Source organism: Tamandua tetradactyla, chromosome 1 (assembly GCF_023851605.1).
Source record: "Tamandua tetradactyla isolate mTamTet1 chromosome 1, mTamTet1.pri, whole genome shotgun sequence".
NCBI lineage: Eukaryota > Metazoa > Chordata > Mammalia > Pilosa > Myrmecophagidae > Tamandua > Tamandua tetradactyla.
Genome location: NC_135327.1, coordinates 154,270,706 through 154,289,061, shown reverse-complemented (window position 1 = coordinate 154,289,061; position 18,356 = coordinate 154,270,706). Strand labels below are relative to the sequence as shown.

General features: G+C 34.3%; 1 pseudogene; it reads left to right on the top strand.

Annotated features, from left to right (window-relative positions):
• Positions 1 to 380: 380 nt before the first annotated feature.
• Positions 381 to 7,726, top strand: LOC143681501 (10 kDa heat shock protein, mitochondrial pseudogene; annotated as a pseudogene).
• The last annotated feature ends 10,630 nt before the right edge of the window (positions 7,727 to 18,356 follow it).

Here is an 18,356-nt window from a genome sequence, read left to right as displayed (position 1 = left end):
CCATCCAAGGAAGCTAACTGTGGTGGATACAGAGCATGGGTACCATGTGACATTTAGAAGGAACAGATCTTATGCACATATAGCACAAAATAGATCTTAAAACGTTACATTTAGTGGAGAAACAAAATTAATTTAATGCAACACCAATTGATGAAAAATATGTGCACACAATGCAACAGAACACATTTTATATGAACATATACAAGCAAAAAGATGTACTGAATTTACAGGTGGAAGGAAAAAGGGAAAGCAGATGGACATCAGAATGAACAAATAAATACAGCCAAGCCTCATTATTCGCAGATTACATATTTGTGGATTTGCTCATTTGCTAAAATTTATTTGTAACCCCAAAATCAATACTCAGAGCTTTTGCAGACATGTGCAGAGCCGTGAAAAATTTGAGTCGCCTAACATGCATGTTCCCAGCTGAGCTCAAACAAGATGGAACTCCACCTGCCTGTTTCAGCGCTCATTTAGTGAATACATTTCTTCTCGGTAGTATATTTAGTGCCATGTTTTTGTACTTTTGTACTTTTTGTGTATGATTTCTCAGTTTAAAATGCCCCCCCATCTCACCCCAAAGATAGTGCTGAAATGCTCTCCAGTGTTTCTCAGCACAAGAAGGCTGTAATGTGCCGTATGGAGAAAATATATGTGTTAGATAAGCTCATCCAAGCAGAAGTTAGATTGCTGTGCTAATGAGTTAATAACATATATTAAATACAGTGTCCTTAAATGGAAACACCCATAAAACGAGATTGTTTATTGATTGATGAAAATGTTGCAATGAAGAGAACATTCTAGATTATCCAAGTAGATCCTAAATCCAAAGACAAGTGTCTTTATAAGAGACACAGAAAGGAAAGGCAGAGGAGAAGGTGACGTGAAGACAAAGTGAAGTAGCTACAATCCAAGGAATCCAGTAACGATGAGAAACTAGGAGGGGCATGCAACAGATACTCCCCTAATGCCTCCAAAGTAAGTAGAGCCCTGTGGACACCTTGATTTCAGATTTCTGGCCTCTAGAACTGTCAGAGAATAAATGTCCATTGCTATAAGCCATCAAGTTTGTAATACTTTGTACAGCAGCAGGAGGCAAATAATACAACTGCCTTTAGGTGAAATCGAGAATGCTTAGGCCCAGTGTGTCTGTTCCCTTACTGTCAAAGGGAAAAGCAATCCACTAGGAATCCCTGAAGTGACACAACCTTTCATAAAGGCCTTTTTTTCCAGGCAGATGTACATCCATCCCCACAGCTCCATAGGTACAGCCTGTCTCTTAGCATTAATGATTATCATGTGCAAAGTCCTATAGAATTTACACATTTCTTACCATCCATTCCTTAATTTGATCCTTGGGATAACTCTGTGTAATAGGTATTGAATGTATTATAATCCCCACTCTATAAATTATAGGACTTGAGAGAGGTAAAGTGAAGGATACATAAGTATAGGAAGTTGAAAAGCTAGAAATCTAACTGAAATCTGCATTTAATTATTCATCAGACAGGCCACTTGTTAGGCACAAGCAACACATAACTCATTTGTTCAACTAGGATGTGCCAGCAGCTTTGCTGGACACTGGAATAAAATGGGAGTAGGGCAGATGTGTTCTGGCCCTCAAAAAGGTTGGATCCAGTTTTGGGGGAGACAGACATTGATCAAGTAATCATACATATAAATATATAAGTTTAAATAATGGTTAGTGGAGAAAAATAGTGAAGTGCCGTTAGACCACGTAAGAGGGCTATAGAATTAGAGACAAATCCCTGCTCTAAGGGAACATATAGTAGAGTAGGGGGGAGCATCAAGTTAAGAGATGATTAGAACATAATGTGATATGTACTATGAGGTAGGAATTGTGTCTTGTGAGAACACCTTAGAAGAGGCGACATTGAACCCAATCTGAAGAGACAGGAATTTGAGGAGCGAAATAGTTTTGGAGAAAATACCCAAATGAGGAGTTAACAGTTGGAAGAAGGAGCAGAAGGAAAAAGGAAGCAGCAAGCGCAAAGATGCTGGAGAAGGTGGAAGGGGACACATTTAGACAACTCCAAATCTCATGCCTGATGCATTGTATTTCTTACAATGTATATGTCTACATCAAAATAGGACCTCCTTTATACATTGCAGAAGCTTTTAATTCATCTCAGAATTCTATTAGAGAGTTTTCTAATAGCAAAAAACAATTTCTTTACTCCTAAACAATGAAACTGTTTATTCAATTTCGCCCCCTAGTATTCAGACAAAAAAATCCATTTGAAGTCTTCCAAAGATGCTATTGGCTATATGGTGCTGGCAAAAATAACCTGAAAGCAGCCAAAAGAGAATATGCTTAGAAAGCTCACATGTATTTACATCATAAACTGTACCATCAATACTGGAATAACATTGCTCCACTTTGCTGGTCCCACAGTGTTGCTGGCGTGTGACACTGGCTGGAGCCCCTGAGTGACATCTGTCTCTTTGAATCCTATACTCTTTACCATTTAGTCTCCCAAGAGCACAGAATCTCTCCTGGCTCTCTCTGTAATCAAGAAGCTGGTATTTGGAAAGTCCACTAATGAATAAAAGTTAGTTTCTTAAACAAAACAGAGGGAATGGTACTTATGAAGGTATATGATTATTAAACTACATCAAAATAATAGAAAATATGTAAAACATAAGACACTTATGCCAAAGATAATAAAAACAAGGCTGAAAAAAAATTACAAAATGAAGCCATGCCATTTAAAATTGCTAGAATGACTTTTGAATATTCCCATTTAGTCTGCACTAGATCCAGAGTGCTTTAGTCTTAGAGACTTGCTTATGGGCACGTTTGTGACCGTTCAGCATTACTAACACTCAATCTCTTTTAAAACCAGAAAGAAGCAACTTAGAATCACTCAGATTTTTTTTTTCCTGATAAATCAATGCTTGTAAAAGGTCTAGGATTTTCTTAGCGTTTTTTTTTTCTTTCAAAACCATTTTGAAAATTGAGTGTAATTCCAAAAGAAAGAAAAATACCTTAAAAACAAGGTATGGAAGATTCCCTAGTCACTCAAATTTTAAGTTCTGATTTTTGTTCAGCGTAAGAAACATAAATCACTCCCCCTCTTTGACTCTGCTGAACTCATGCCTTCTAGGATTCGATGGTTCTTAAGTCAAGGAGCCCCTTTCCCCACTCAGGGTGGACAACAAGGTAAGGAGGCAAGAAAGGGGGCGTGATGAACTAGAGAATCCTAAACTTTAATCCAGGGGAAACCTGAAATCCTGTAGTACAACAATCAGCAGTTTGAAATATTTCCCTATTGGCTTTGGCCCAAGCCAAAAAAAAAATACATTAGAATTTGTCATTTTGAAAGAGGTGAAACAAAGGGTATTCATTTTTTAAATCTCTAATGTGTTTAATACCATTCTCTTGGTTTGTTAAAATTCCTTGAAAAAGTGGTCAACTTTTTACTAATAAGAATGTTGCTTCTGGAAATATGGATGGTACAGAAGCTTGATTAATTCATATATTAATAAAAATGTTCACCTGTCCATTGTGCACATGATTTCAGCAGGAGCCTGATAGTATTTTCAAAATATTAAGTCAAATATACAGCTTCTTATCATATTATAGTTTCAAATATTTTGTTTCCCTAGTTATTTTAAGTTTATAACTCTCATGAAACTTAAAACAATTTTGAAAGTCAGTATTTTAAAAAATCAACTTTAAAGTTAAATAGCTTTCTTTTTGATGGTTTGGGATAAGTTATTTCATTGAAATATCAAGCCTATAAGTAATTAGATTCACGCAATCACTCTGTATTATGCAAACTATGATAGCATACCATGTACAAATTTATATTTATGAAAAATGACCCAGTCAACTAAGAAAATTGAATATGAAGAACTTATTTAGACTATATTCTTTTTAGAACTAAAGTTTACAAATTATACTGCAAATTTAATAACTTATAACTTTGAAAGATTTTTTTTTCCCTGTCACTGTTTATATTATGCACATACAACTATATGCTATGAAGGGAATTTCCGAATATTATTAAGTAAAAGAACTCATCCATACTGAAGGCCAGGAAATGTAAATTTTCCATAAAATAATACTTTGTTCTTAAAACCTCTACTGTCAGAAATATTAGTAAGCATCCACCCTGTGGAATCCCCTCCCTTGAGTGTTGGCTGATAGGACAGGCTTTCTTCTAATTAAAACAGAATAAGGCAAAAATAATGAGATGTCACTTCCACTAGGTAACAAAAGTCTGTCGCTTCCGTCTTAATAGCACCTTCTTACTGCCACTCGTTCTCTTTCTCTCTCTGCCCTACAGAAAGAACTGAGGGCAGCCTTCAGTCAACATTCCTTGAGGAAAAAATCAAGCCACATGGATGTATTTGGAAGCAGATCCTTCTCTGGTCAAGCCCTCAGATGAGACTGTTGCCTTCTCAATCAATGTAACCCCTTGATTGCAGCCTGAGCGACCCTGAAACAGAACCCAGCTAAGCCTGGCCCAGATCCCTTTCCACAGGAAACTATGAGACAGTAAGTGTGTATTGTTTAAAGCCACTAAGTTTGAGGGTAATTCATTATTCAGCAATACTTAGCTAATATAATAATTTAGCCACTTTTTCTCTTTCTAAATCCACAGAGAACACTAGAACAGCTTTCAAAGTATGAAAAGAAAGAGCTTAAGTGTTGCCAATTGCCTTAGTGCCCAAGACTTACGCTAACATTTCAGGAACAGAGGATCATTATTCATTTGCTTCTCAAACCTAATTAAACAAAGCATTGTCTTTCAAAGAGTGAGTCTGAATTTTTCCATTATGCCAATGGGTAAATAAATTAATTACTCTGCCCATATAAAACATCATATTTCCTGCTATTTTTAAGTTGAGATATGATTCATATGTGATAAAATGCAGGGATCATAGGTGTTCAAGTTAACTTTTGACAATTATATATAAGCAAATAGCTACTACCCAAAATAAGCAGTAGAATATTTCCATCATTCCAGAAAGAAATGTCAATATGCTGTCTTCTGCTGTCAATATGCATATCCTACCCCTACCTCACAATTATCTGTTTCTATGAACATTTATTAGTTTTACCTTCATCTATATTTCATACAAATGGACTGAAAAGTGCACATCCTTTTGTATCTGGCTTACTTAGGTTAGCATGGTATTTTTATATTCATCCATGTTGAAATACGTAGCCATAATTTCTTCTTTTTTACTACTGAATTTCATTTCATTATGTGTTTATCCATTTGTTTATCCATTCACTTGCTGATGGACATTTGGATTATTTGAAGTTTGAAGTGTGGCCTATTATTAATAAATTTACTCTGAATATTTGAGTTATGTCTTTGTGTAAACATATGTTTTTGTTTCGCTTGGTTAAATACAGGGGGGTGAATTTGCTTTGCTGTTCAATTAAGTATAGCACTAACTTTATGAGAAATTTACAAAAGACTCTCGCTTTGCAATATTTTATAGCTTCTATTCAACATTTTGCAATTCGACAAGAAATGTAAGAGAGTTCCAGTTTCTTAACATCATTGGTAACATCTGGTCATGTCAGTCCCTTTTCTGTTTGTTTTAGTGATTGCAGTCTGTAAATGTAACATTGCTTGCGGTATTAATTTGCATTCTGCTGATAAGTAATGACTTTGTGCATCTTTTCATGTGTTTATTGAACAGTCCTATATCAGCTTTGGTGAAGTATCTGATTAAATATTTTGTTTTTTTTATATTGAGTTGCTTATATTTTTACTGTCATTTGTATATATGTACTGGATACAAGTCTTTTCTTAGAGATATGTGCTGTGAATATTTTTCCCAGGCAGTGGCTTGCCTTTCATATTCTTAATGGAGTCTTTGATGAACCAAAATGCTTCATTCTGATGTCTGATTTATTTTGTTTGTTTGTTTTGTTTTGTGCTTTGTGGATTATGGCCTATCTGAGAAATCTTTTGTCCATTTGGAGATCATGATGCCCGTCTTCCACGTTTTCTTTGGAAAGCTTTATGGCTCTGAGTTCTACATTTAGCCCATGATCTATCTGAAGTTTTTGTGTGTTTAGTCAGTGAGAGAGAGATCTAGGATTATTATTTTCTTACAGATTTCCAGTTATTCCCACACAATTTGTTGAAAAGACTTTTCTTTCCATTCTCTCAGTTGATTTCTCAATTTTGTAAAATATCAGATGACAACATATCTATGGGACTATTTCTGGATTCTCTATTCTGTGCCATTAATTTATTTTCCTGTCTTTTCTTGGATACCATACTGTAGACGTAGTTTCACAGTAAGTCTTAAAATTATATGATGTAAATCCTTCAACATTGTTCTTTTTTGCAATTGGGTTTGACTGTTTTAAATTTTCTGAATTTTCAGGCGGTACAGGAGTAGTTCAGTGGTAGAATTCTCACCTGCCATGTGTGAGACCCGGGTTCAATTCTCAGCCCATGCACTTCCAAAAACAAACAAAAAACAACAAAAATTCAACAAATGGTGTTGCAATAATACTCACATGGAAAAAGAATGAAATGTGACCCCTGCCATACAACATACCAAAACAAAGAGGAAAGAAATCTTCTGAATTTTCATATTAATTTTAGAATACTCTTGTCTCTTTCTTGAAAAAAGACTGTTGAATTCTAATAAAGATTACACTGAATCTATAATATTGGTTAAGGAGAATGGATATCTTAATTTTGAGGATCTCAGTCAATAATAATGGTATATCTCTCCACTTATTTAGGTTTTCTTTAATGTCAGCGATGTTTATAATTTTGAATGTAAAGACCACGAACATTTTTGTTAGATTTGTTCTTAAGTATTTTTGCCAAAACTTGGAAAGGATCTGAGATTTTAGCGTAGTTTTGTGCATGCTAACAGAAAATACAAGCCTCTCGAGTGAAAAGAAAAAGGACAGTTTATTATTCACAACAGTAGTGAGAGTATAAGCAATTACACAAACTTTCCAAGCCCCAATTCCCACAAGGTGATTCAATTGATGCCTGCCCAAGCTTAGGAACCCCAAAATTTTAAAAGGAGCTGAGCTCTTTAGAAAGATTCTTTCTCTCTATCTTCCAATGCTTTTTGCTATACAAATGTCCTTGAAAAGATAGTCCAGAATAGAGGAATAGAAGCTGTCAATGCCTGCACTCCTGAGAAATACAAAGATTTGAGATGAATAGAGAATTGTTTCTGTGCACTCATATGCTTTTTTATGCTATTATAAATGAATTTTTAAACTTGTTTCTAAGGTTCATAATACTATATGATATAGAATTAATTTATGAATATTAAAAGGTGATAAAATGGCCAAAATTTTTAACTAAAACACTTAAAACTTAAGCAACACACTCCTGGAAAACCATTAAATAAAAGAAGAAATCAGAAGTGAAGTGATAAGCACAAGAGAAAAGTACACTGGTGTGGTGGCAAGACAGGCATTTAGATAGTTTCTTCCCCTCTTTGACCAAGTATGGATTGGAAGGAGTGCATCTGAAACTGTAACCAAGGAGGCATGGTGCTTCGAAAATATCTCAATGGTAAAGTATAGCAGGCCACAGTAGTAGCTGCTTGATCAGGTGGAGATATTAAAGAAGTTAGTCTGAAAGCTAGAGAAAAGTTTCTTCACCCACAATAGAGAGACACCAAAGTGGTTCTAGATGACATTGATTACTTCTTATGTAGAGATGGTGACATTCTTGGGAAATTGGTAGACTGAAATAAATCACTATTGAAATGGCATCACATGAGGCTGCCCATACCATTGAAGTTCTGAAATCTTCCGTTATGGAAGTAATTTCTGTGTGCCTCTTATAATAAACTAATGATATCCAGAATCTCTAAAATTTAGTTTCACTGTATTGTATAAACATTCCCAGATAAAAATATGTAAATGAAAAGTAAAATGATACACTAGCTAGAAAACAGAAAAATAGAAAAGACAGGAAGATCTGTACTCAGAGGAAAATGTACAGTTGTAAATGTCCTTATTAACATGAAAAGAAAAGTGAAAACAAGAAGATGTTATTCATATTAAGAAACTAGATAGAGGTCAAAATATATTTTAAACTGTCAAGTTCAGATACTAAAAGAAATCAAGTTGGAATTAGTGGACTAACTATAAAAAGAGATAAAAATGATAATTAAATGATGGACTTTTAAAAGATATGTAAAATAATTCAGCTCAATGCGGCATTGATTGAAGATAAAATAGAAGAATTTGCATGTACAAGATTAAGAATGAGAAAGGAGTCAGAAAGACCTTTATGGGAGATATTAAAAGAATTATGAGAATGGCTATGCAAGTCCACGATAACAAATTTGTAAACCTAGAGGAAATGTATGATTTTGTAGCAAAATATAAATTGCCAAAATTTACACAAGAGTGGAAAAATTGATCATAGCATCTACCACCAAAGACCTGGGAACAATAACTAAAGGACTACCATTGAAAAAGTCACCAGGACTATATGAGTTTATAGTTGACTTTTATCTGTCCTTCAAAGAACATAAATTAAATACCATTTACACTATTCTAGACTACAGGAAAATATGTAAAACTCACTCATTTCATAAAAGCTGAAACAACATTAACTCAAAAACTAGTAAACACAACATAAAAGTATAATTTTATAAATAAATCTTACTTAATGTCATAGATTATGATTTAAAATAAGATAATATCCAAGAGAATCTACCTGTTATAAAAACAAAAAAAGCACATGATGAAACAAGATTTATCCCAGAAATGAGGCAGCAATAAAATATCTAAAAATCTATCAAATTAAAATAATATATAAAATAGTTTAAGAAGAACTACCACATTATCATCTCAAAGAATGCTAAAAAGGCACTTGAAAAAATTCGGTAGTCATTACCTATAAAAGCACTAAGTAACAGGAATTGAGGAAACTACTTAAATATAATAGCCTCTCTATTAAAAATCAAGAGCAAATATTATTCTTAAATGCCTAACACTAAATCCAGTTTAATAAAAGGTATTAAGTAATGTTATTATCTATTATTACATATTATCCTGAGAGTCTAGCAAATATAATATAAATGAAAATTAAATAATCAGGATAAATTCAGGGGGTCATGGTAGATGAAACACTCTTTTTGCTACAGTTGTCTTATATACCTAGGACCATATGACCAATGAAAAAAATAAATACCATAATGGTAATGTAGATGGATATAAAAATATTTGTATATGTCATTCTTTAAATCTATAACATAATTCTAAACCGGCAGTAAGAAAATAAAAATGGAAATGAGGTGATTATTCCTTTCCCAATAGTGACAAAGATTATAAAACACTTAGAAATAAATTTAACAAGCAAAACACATGACCTATATGAGAAGAATCTCTGTTAAGAGACATTAAAAAAATCTGAACAAGTGAAAAAATAGGCTAAGTTCTTAAAAGTGTTAATATCATAATATGACATTTCTCTCAACTGTAATTTATACACTTAATACTATGCCTACTATAATCCCAGTTGTAATTTTTTTGTTTTCCCTTAATTATTAGATCAAATAATCTTAAAATTTAAATAGAAGAATAAATATCTAAGAATAATTGCATCCAGCCCACCCTCCCCCCAAATGTATGAAAAAGAAAATTGAGGGTAATGTGCTTTACCAGATATCAGAAATTTCTATATAATCACAGTAACCTACGTATAAGATTTTGACCTAGGAATAAACAAATAGATCAGTAGAACAGACCCAGAAATAATATATAAATATATACAATGTATGGCAAAGATTACATTTCAATTTAATAAATAGATATAACATTTAATAAATATATACAATAATTTATGTAGTTATTAAATGATGCTGATATATATTATCTATCTGGAAAATAATAAATGAAGTTTTAAATTTATTTTTAAACTATATGCAAAATCAATTCAGATAGATTTATGGATTAAGTGTAAAAAATTAAGCAATATGAATCTTAGCAAGAAACTAGGCAATTATGTATATAATCTACAGGTAGGGCTAAACTCCTTACCAAGACAGAAATACTAGAGTTACGTAGTTGGAGAAGGGACTTATTGTGGGTTGAACTGTGTCCTCCAAAAAGGCATTTTGAGGTCCTAACCTTCAGAATGTGACCTTATCTGGAAATAGGCCTATTGAAGATGGAATTAGTTAAATTACTATGAAGCCAATTATAGTAGGGTGGGTTTCTAATTCAATATGACTGCTGTTTTTATAAGAAGAAAAGGGATAGACACAGGAAAGAAATGAAGCACTGCAGCTGCAAGCCAAGAATATCAAGACAAATGCCAGAAACTAGAAGAGGCGAGGTTGGATTCTCCCCTACAGTAAGCAGGGGGGGCATGGCTCTGCTAAGACCTTGATTTCAGACTTCTGGCCTCCAGAACCAGGAGACAATACATTTCTGAAGTTCTAAGCCACCTAGTTTGTGGCGCTTTGTTATGGCAGCCTAGGAAACTAAGACAATTGCAGGGGATACGACTACCCATTACAATACTGCTGGTCATAAGAGAAAATAGTGATTTTTAAAAAGCAATCTGACAACTTTTTTTTAAATGAAAAGCTGTATAAACACTCCTAACTAGGGCAACCCTTAGGAAGCTCTCCCATAAAAGTATAATTCCTCATAGGTGAGGATACGGATACCTATACAATGCTGTTTATGGCAGTACTGGGCTTAGTGAAAAGTACTGAAAATGATGTGAATGTGTTTCATTAAACGGGAGGTTTCATATATTTCATAGATATTGCTGCAAATGTAGTTGTAGATAGAGACACAGACGTAAAGCTACATTTAAATATGACTATATATACACAAAAATACAGAGATCTGCACTCTAGTTTGATAGCAGAGGTTAGAAATGTGACCCCGCCATTACAGCATAGAAAAAAAAAGGAAAAAGCACACAGAATTAGAATTACAAATCGTGCATATATATATATTTCACTTATAAATGAAGTAATTTGTATTTGTTCCTGTTGTGTAAATGTTAAAATAAATTTTAAAAACCAAAACTCAAAACAAAAAGCAAAAAACAAAAACTAGTTTTTTTTCTAAAATAACAATGATATTTAACACTGAAGGAACTTTTACTTCGTATCAGGTAATGTGCTTAGCATGGAATCAGCTCCAGCTCATGGGAGGTCCTGCAAATTGCATATTGAAATTTTATTCTTAAGCTTATTTCTCAGCTCTCTACTTCACTTTGACTGTTGAAATCTAACAGAATATTACTTTATTTCTCGTTCATTTATTCAGCAGACGGTAGATGGATGACATTGATTCCATGCTTAGTGCAGCAGATAAACAGCATTTGTTTGCATTTTATCTTCACCTGCATTAACCTGGTTAATCTCAACCTTCAAATACATTCTTTTCCTCACAAACATTCATTTAGCATAGCTAAAGTCGGTTGTCTTTGCTAGTGAGAAGTGGATAAGAGATATATATACATATATGTGGAGGGCCACTAGAGTATCACTAAGCAATTAGAATACTTTGGTAGGGAAATCCAAATCAAATCAAGATATTAAGGTGTATATCTTTGTCCAAAGAGCGCACTGAGGTTGAAAACTCACAGGACTAGTACTTGGAATCTGCATATTCTTGTTCTGGTTTTGCTTCGAACCTGCTAGTGTGTCTTTGGGCAAGTCACAGAACTTCACTGTGCAACAGAATAATGTGGCTTCGGTAAATGCTCCTTAAGATGTCTATCTCGAAGATTCCTTAACTTTATAACTTCCACTCATGACTGGTTAGAAATGGAAACCTGCATTGCTTTCTAAAAATTTAACCCTCCAATGTTTATGGTATGTGTGCACTTGTGTGTATTTTAGTGTGTATTAGTTCTCTGCTGTGGCATAACAAAATTATCTACCAAATAACATTTATTATCTCACAGTTTCTGTGAGTCTGTAATCCAGACACTGGTTAGCTGGGCCCCCTGGCCCTGGATCTCTCAAAAGGGATCAGTCATCTAGAGGTTCAGCTGGGAAGGATCCACTTTCTACCTCACTCATACGCTTGTTGAAAGAATTCAATTCCTTATGTGTTCTTGGGCTAAGGTGCCAGCACCTCATAAGATGTTAGCTAGAAGTTTTACTCTAATTTTTCTATCAATTTCCGAGAGAAGGATATTAAGACTCACTGTGGAGAGAGACAATCCTCCTTGGGCATCTCATATTCCTATACATCTTGCTGCAAAGTCCTGACTTCTCTTTAAACTGGGCCATTTTTCAGGGTTGCTAATGCAACTGGTACCCTTGAGAGACAAGATGGCAACTCCCCCACCCCCAGTCAAACCCTATCCTTGTTCACTGTGTGTTGTGAAAGCAGTGGATTCGCTAATCTTGATGTTCCTCAGCTACAATGCACACCCATCTGGGACTTGATGATGAGGGTGACCGATGTTGATGCTTATACTGCTTGCTGTGAAAAATAAAGTCCATTTTCTCTGCCCCAAGAGTCATGAACAGTAATTCACCCCAACAGTTATGAATAGCCAATATCCACGAAACAGTAATTCACTAATTTTACACCTTGAGATTAGGGCAGAATCAAATCCCAGATCCCATATTCTACTATCATTGTAGAGTTGTTTATTTCTCCTTTCAATACTGTCAATCTTGGTGAAGTAAGAAGTTATAGTGAATAAACCCATGTGGAAAGGAACTTCAAGTGACTGCTGAGAACTGTTGGCAACCTCTATGATCTGAGGGTAGTCTGAGGGTGGTCTTCTGTTGACAAGAAGCAAAGAACTGAGGCCTTCAGTCATACAAAGAAAATAATTCTGCAAACAACTTGAATGAGTTTAGAAGCAGATTTTTTTCCAGGAAAGCCTCCAAATCAAAACTCAGCCCTAACAACACCTTCATTGTAGTTTTGTAGTTCCCCGACTAACTAGCTGGTTAGTTGGGGAACCAGCTAAGCTGTGCCTAGACTCCCAATCCATGGAGTCTATAAAACAATAAATATGTATTGTTTTATGCTACTAAGTTTGTGGGTAATTTGTTAAGCAGCAATGAAATACTAATACCGCTTCTATTGACTGTCTGTCTCTTGAAATTGCATCATATTTTCCTAGTTCTTTGTGTTAAGTAATTCTGAATTACATCCTGGATATTGTGAATGTTAGGTTGTGTAGACTATGGGTTCTGTTCTATTTTTTTGAAGAGTGTTGATATTTTTGTTTTGGCATATAATGACTTGATTTTCTTTTCAGACTGTAAGTTCTGCCTCACCTGTGACATCACAAAACTCAGTTAGGTTTTAGTCTTTATGCATGGTTCAGAGATTTGGACAGAATTTACCCCCAGAACCTGGAATTCCTTTACTCTTGTTCTTTCATTTTGGGGATTAAATCCTCACTTTCCTATGGCCATAGGATTTCTGATACTTTAGGCCAAAAAAGATCGTGGGTTTTCTACTGGAGCCTCAACTTTCTATCTTTCTCCCAAAGTCTGTAAACACTAGCAACTCACATCATGCCAATTTCCTCATTCAGGTTTTAAATCGCCTCCAAAATCTATTATCCTTTGTCCGTAGCCTTTGGGTAGTTGGCATTTTTTGTTTTTTGCATTTTTTCAAAATCCTGTAAATAGCTATAATCCATGAGAGGATCAGTTTCTCAGTAGCTTACTCTTCCATAACAGAAGCAGCACTTACCAACTGATCTATAGATCACAGGTGCAACTATCTTCCAAGCATTTCGTTTTATTAAAATGTGAATTATATTATCCAATCTAAATCATTCACCATGTTTATGGACTGGCTAATGTTCTGTAGCAAAATACTACTTATCACTTTATTGTGCTGTATCAGTGGACTCATAAAGTCTTGCTAAGTTTTTGGCATATATTTAAAATATACTCAGACTCATACCATAATACATCTCTTTTTGTTGCTTCAGTATTTTCAGTAAATGAGTATTAACAAAACCATGTATTCTGCCTTTTGGATCCTTAATATACATTGAACCCATAACATGTGTCTATTATCCTTCATACATATTCAGAGCAGATCTTATAACAGTTCCTTTGGAACCATTATCCATGTATGCCGTGAATGCATATTAACAATAGAATACATTTGCATATTATGAGTTCATCATCTTGAATGCATAGTAAAATCTTTATAAAAATATGGCTATAACACTTAAGCTATTTACTTAAATGCCTTACTTACTCTTCTGTCATTCATTAAATATAATTTTGAAATTGTGTACCTGAAATTAGCAGAAAGCCCTGTTCTCCAGAAGGCTATCTTATCAAATCAAAAATACTTTATTTTTTTTTCACAAGGTCTTTTCTGTAGGTACCCTCAATAACCTACAGTGTATGTAGGTAAAAGAATGAGCAAATTTAGTGAAAATGAACATGTTCTCCTTATAAACTCATTACAGAGCTCTGATTTTTAAAGACCTTGTAATCGATATGAATGCTTGGATAAAATTCTGAAAGTCTCCCAAATTCTATAAGATAGAAATTAAATTAAGTTTATATCATTTAAAAAATCATACGGTATCACAGATAGCTGGTTGTTGATAAACTAATAGAATCCAGAAATGAACTAAACTTATAATGTGAACCCAAATAGGCTTTAGTTTCCTGAGGAATCTTTAAAGATCAGCTGGTCTTTGAGTCAATAAAAGCAACAAGAGCTGTGACGTTTGGGGTAATTTTAAACAGCCTGGATAGTGCTATAAGACTACAGGCTGAAGTCTGAATGACTTTAAGTAGCTGAGAAATGTTAAGAGCTCTCTAGAAAGGCAGAGTTTTATATCCAGTTACTGCCACAAAATCAAATTTCACAACAGACCAAAGGATACAGATAAGCCTCTACATTCAGGAAGTGTCATTAACATGAATATGAAATCTAACATATCTAGTCAGAAAACTGTACAGAGTTCTACAGTCACTTCATAATCTAGAGAACCCTATTTCAGCCAGAAGTCACTGTATTCATTAATATGCACTCACGTGGGTAATCCAAAATGCCAAATAGTAAATGTTTAATTCTGTAAGTAAATATGATACAGCATCAACTGCAAAATAAAACTGCTGTGTCATTCAAAGAGAAAGCATTCTCTTAAATGCAAGTCCTTTACATAGGGAAGTAGCATTTTCTTCAACATAGCAAACAAGTCAGTATCAAAATGATAAATAAAATAAAGGTGAGTATGTGTGGGAAAGAGAATTGAGAACAGGAACAGATGGAGAAAGAAATCAGAAATGTTTCATAATGTGTTTATATTTAAAAAAAGTGTCAGGTATTATGAATACAGTTTATTTATAAACGTCTCCCTTTATTTCAAATGCAGTTTATTCTGTCTTCTATATGTTATTAGACAACAGTGGACTAGATTTAGAATTCTCTCATCAAGTGAAATCCTCCCCCAAACCATATGTAAAACAGACAAATATCAATGAATAGTTTGCTTTAAATTTAGCTATTTTTTATTTAGTTTTGCAAAAATTTCTTAAGTTTTTGGCTTAATTCTTGACATACTTCCATGGAACTGGGGGGTTTAGAGAAGCAGTCTGGAAAGCAATGTACCAGCCAGCTAACTCTGAGAGGTCAGAGCCCATGTCTCTCTAAAACCTCAGGGCATTTCCTGCATCTTCCATTGTATCTGGCTGAAAGTAGGCATTCTGAATATTTTTCAGATCATATGGGAATCCAGAATTTGGGGTTCTGTTCAAAGTTCTACTTTTACCCTGCAAGTGTGTCATGAGAACTTGTGCCATCATTACTTCATTTGTTAAAGTACCTGTCCAGAATGTGCTACCTCTCAAGCTCTTTCCAGCAGTAAAATTCATATAGTAGTACAAATACAACCTCAAAGGTTGGGAAAATGTCTTAATAGAAGTCAAAACAGATAACTCCAATTGTTCTTTCTGTCTGTTGAGAACATTTGAGGCTTCCAAGCAGCATAGACCCATAAAGTTAGTATTCTCAGTCATTCATGCCTTAGTCAAGTTCTATGGATCATCACGTACTGCAATGCCTCTCCTGAATTTTTAATCTTTCACTTGTCATTTTAGCATTTAAAGGTATCATTTAATTTCATCTTTCTTTTAAATAGACAAAAAAAGATGAAATAAAGGATAAAAGTAGAAATGATGGTTGGAGTAAATATTTCAATTCCTACAAAAATGGTTAGGTTTCTACTTATTAAAGAGAATAATAAGATTCTAAAAAACACTACATGTGAACAAATGGTCTTTGAAAGGAGAAGCCTACTAGGCAAATAAAGATCAAAACGGGTTTGACATTATGTGACATGAAATTTAGTTCCTTGAGCATAGGAACCATGTTTTCTTATATTTCTTTCATTCATTTTCTTGAATATCCTAGATATTGTTTCAGTGTTGGGCAACTGGTAGGTGCTCAGGAAGTACATGTTCAAAAACAATAAAAAGAAAAAAGACAAAAACAAAAAGTGATCTTTTGCAGGACATATACTGAAAGTGTGTCCATCATATAATATTTAATTTATAAAGCATTCGTCCATTTAATTTAACTCAATTTATTAAATACATAAACTGCCTGCTTTATTCCAAGGATTGAGCTAAAAGTATGACCAATTCCAAAATAAATATGATCCAGTTTTAAATCATTTTACTGTATGCCAGGGTATCATGCAATAGTGACCATAAAGAGAGAGAAACTGTGCAACATAAATTGATATCTCTACTCACAGACAATATCGAGGTGTCTCAGAAATACTCAAAAACAAATAGAATGGGGTGGCTATGGTGCTGCAAGAAGGAGCTCTAGTTTACTTGCCCAGTAACTCAGGTGCTGCCTTACTGTCATTAGCTCTTGGTCAATTATTGACTTTAGAGGATGTGATTGATAACTTCATTATCAGCTTCGTTCCTGATAAAAAGATGGCATATCGCTCAAGAAGGAATCTACTTAAATCTAGTTGTCTTCCTCCAAGTGCTTATATCTACAGTTATCATAAGGCAACAAAATATAGTCTTATTGTTCTAGACTTGTCAATACTATAAATATGTTATCACACTTTAGAAAGAAAACTTTCAGAATAATAGATAATTTCCAGGCTTAAAACAGCCAATATGTGTGTATTGCCTAAATTATTGGCCATGTGCAATATTTACTGATTATTACTCAAGTTTCCACTTCTCTTTGACCACGTATATACTTGTATATACGTGTATCTCCATACATACAAACCCTTTTCTCTTTCTCCACTTTCTTCTCCATCAGTTTCTAAGAAAGATATTTGAGAAACTACCATGAAAGGGTCACTATCAGGTGTGGATTCTGCTCCTGTGGATTCAAAATTTAATGGGATTCGTTTCCTGGACCATGCACCTCCCCCCCCAAAAAAAAATTGAATGGGAGTGACTGCACTTGTGTGCCTAACACAAAATGTGATAAAAGTTATAATACATGACTTCTATATAATATTTATTATATTATACTATATAATATATTCCAAAGGAAATAATCACAGAGAAACAGCAACTTCTGTCTGAGGAGGAGTGGAAGGTCGCTTTAAATCAAGGCAAACCCCATGCTTTCCCAAGTAAGAGAGGCATTCTGGACCCAGAGCTTAGACCTTCCATTGGAAAATAAATAAATTCACATAGTTCAAGGGACCTCACAATTTTCTACCCCCTATTTTCATGTATTCTCCCTCACTGAATAACCCAGAAAGAATAGTGAGGAACAGAAGATATCAGAGTAAAGAAATAAATCTGGAAAAAATGGTGATGTTAAATAAATTGCAAAGGGACAATTCTTATTGCTAGAGAAAAGGCCACATCTCACAGTAAGAAGCAATGTTAGGGGGAACACAATTGCATAAACCAACTGTTATTGGTTCCTCTTTAAAAGAAAAATAATTCAAAGGAGCACATAGATTTGGCTAGCCTAAGTGGATGTGATTCACTATATTTCTCAATCATCTCGGCTTTATACTGTGACTCATCAAGTTCCTTAGTTGTCTTCCTCTAAGTGCTTTATGAATCAGCATGCCTTCCTTTGCACCCCCCCACCACTACCACATAAAAAGCACTCATATCCAATACTTGAAGTGTTGTCATAACTTCTCAGCTGTTTTCCTGGTTGTGTTTTTCTCTTTTTCCGTCCATTATTTGCATGAAACATGAATTAGTCTGCCTAAATCCTGGATTTTCCGTTAGTTTGTCTTCTAAATTTTAAAATGTTTAATCACTTCAAGATAAAGTTCAAAATTCTCAACTTGTCATTCAACTCTCTGACCTCACTTTTCTTACCCACCTTTATTTTGCTTCTCTCTAGCCCAAGAGGGGCCTCACTGTTCCTCTGGCATACCCTGCAGGGC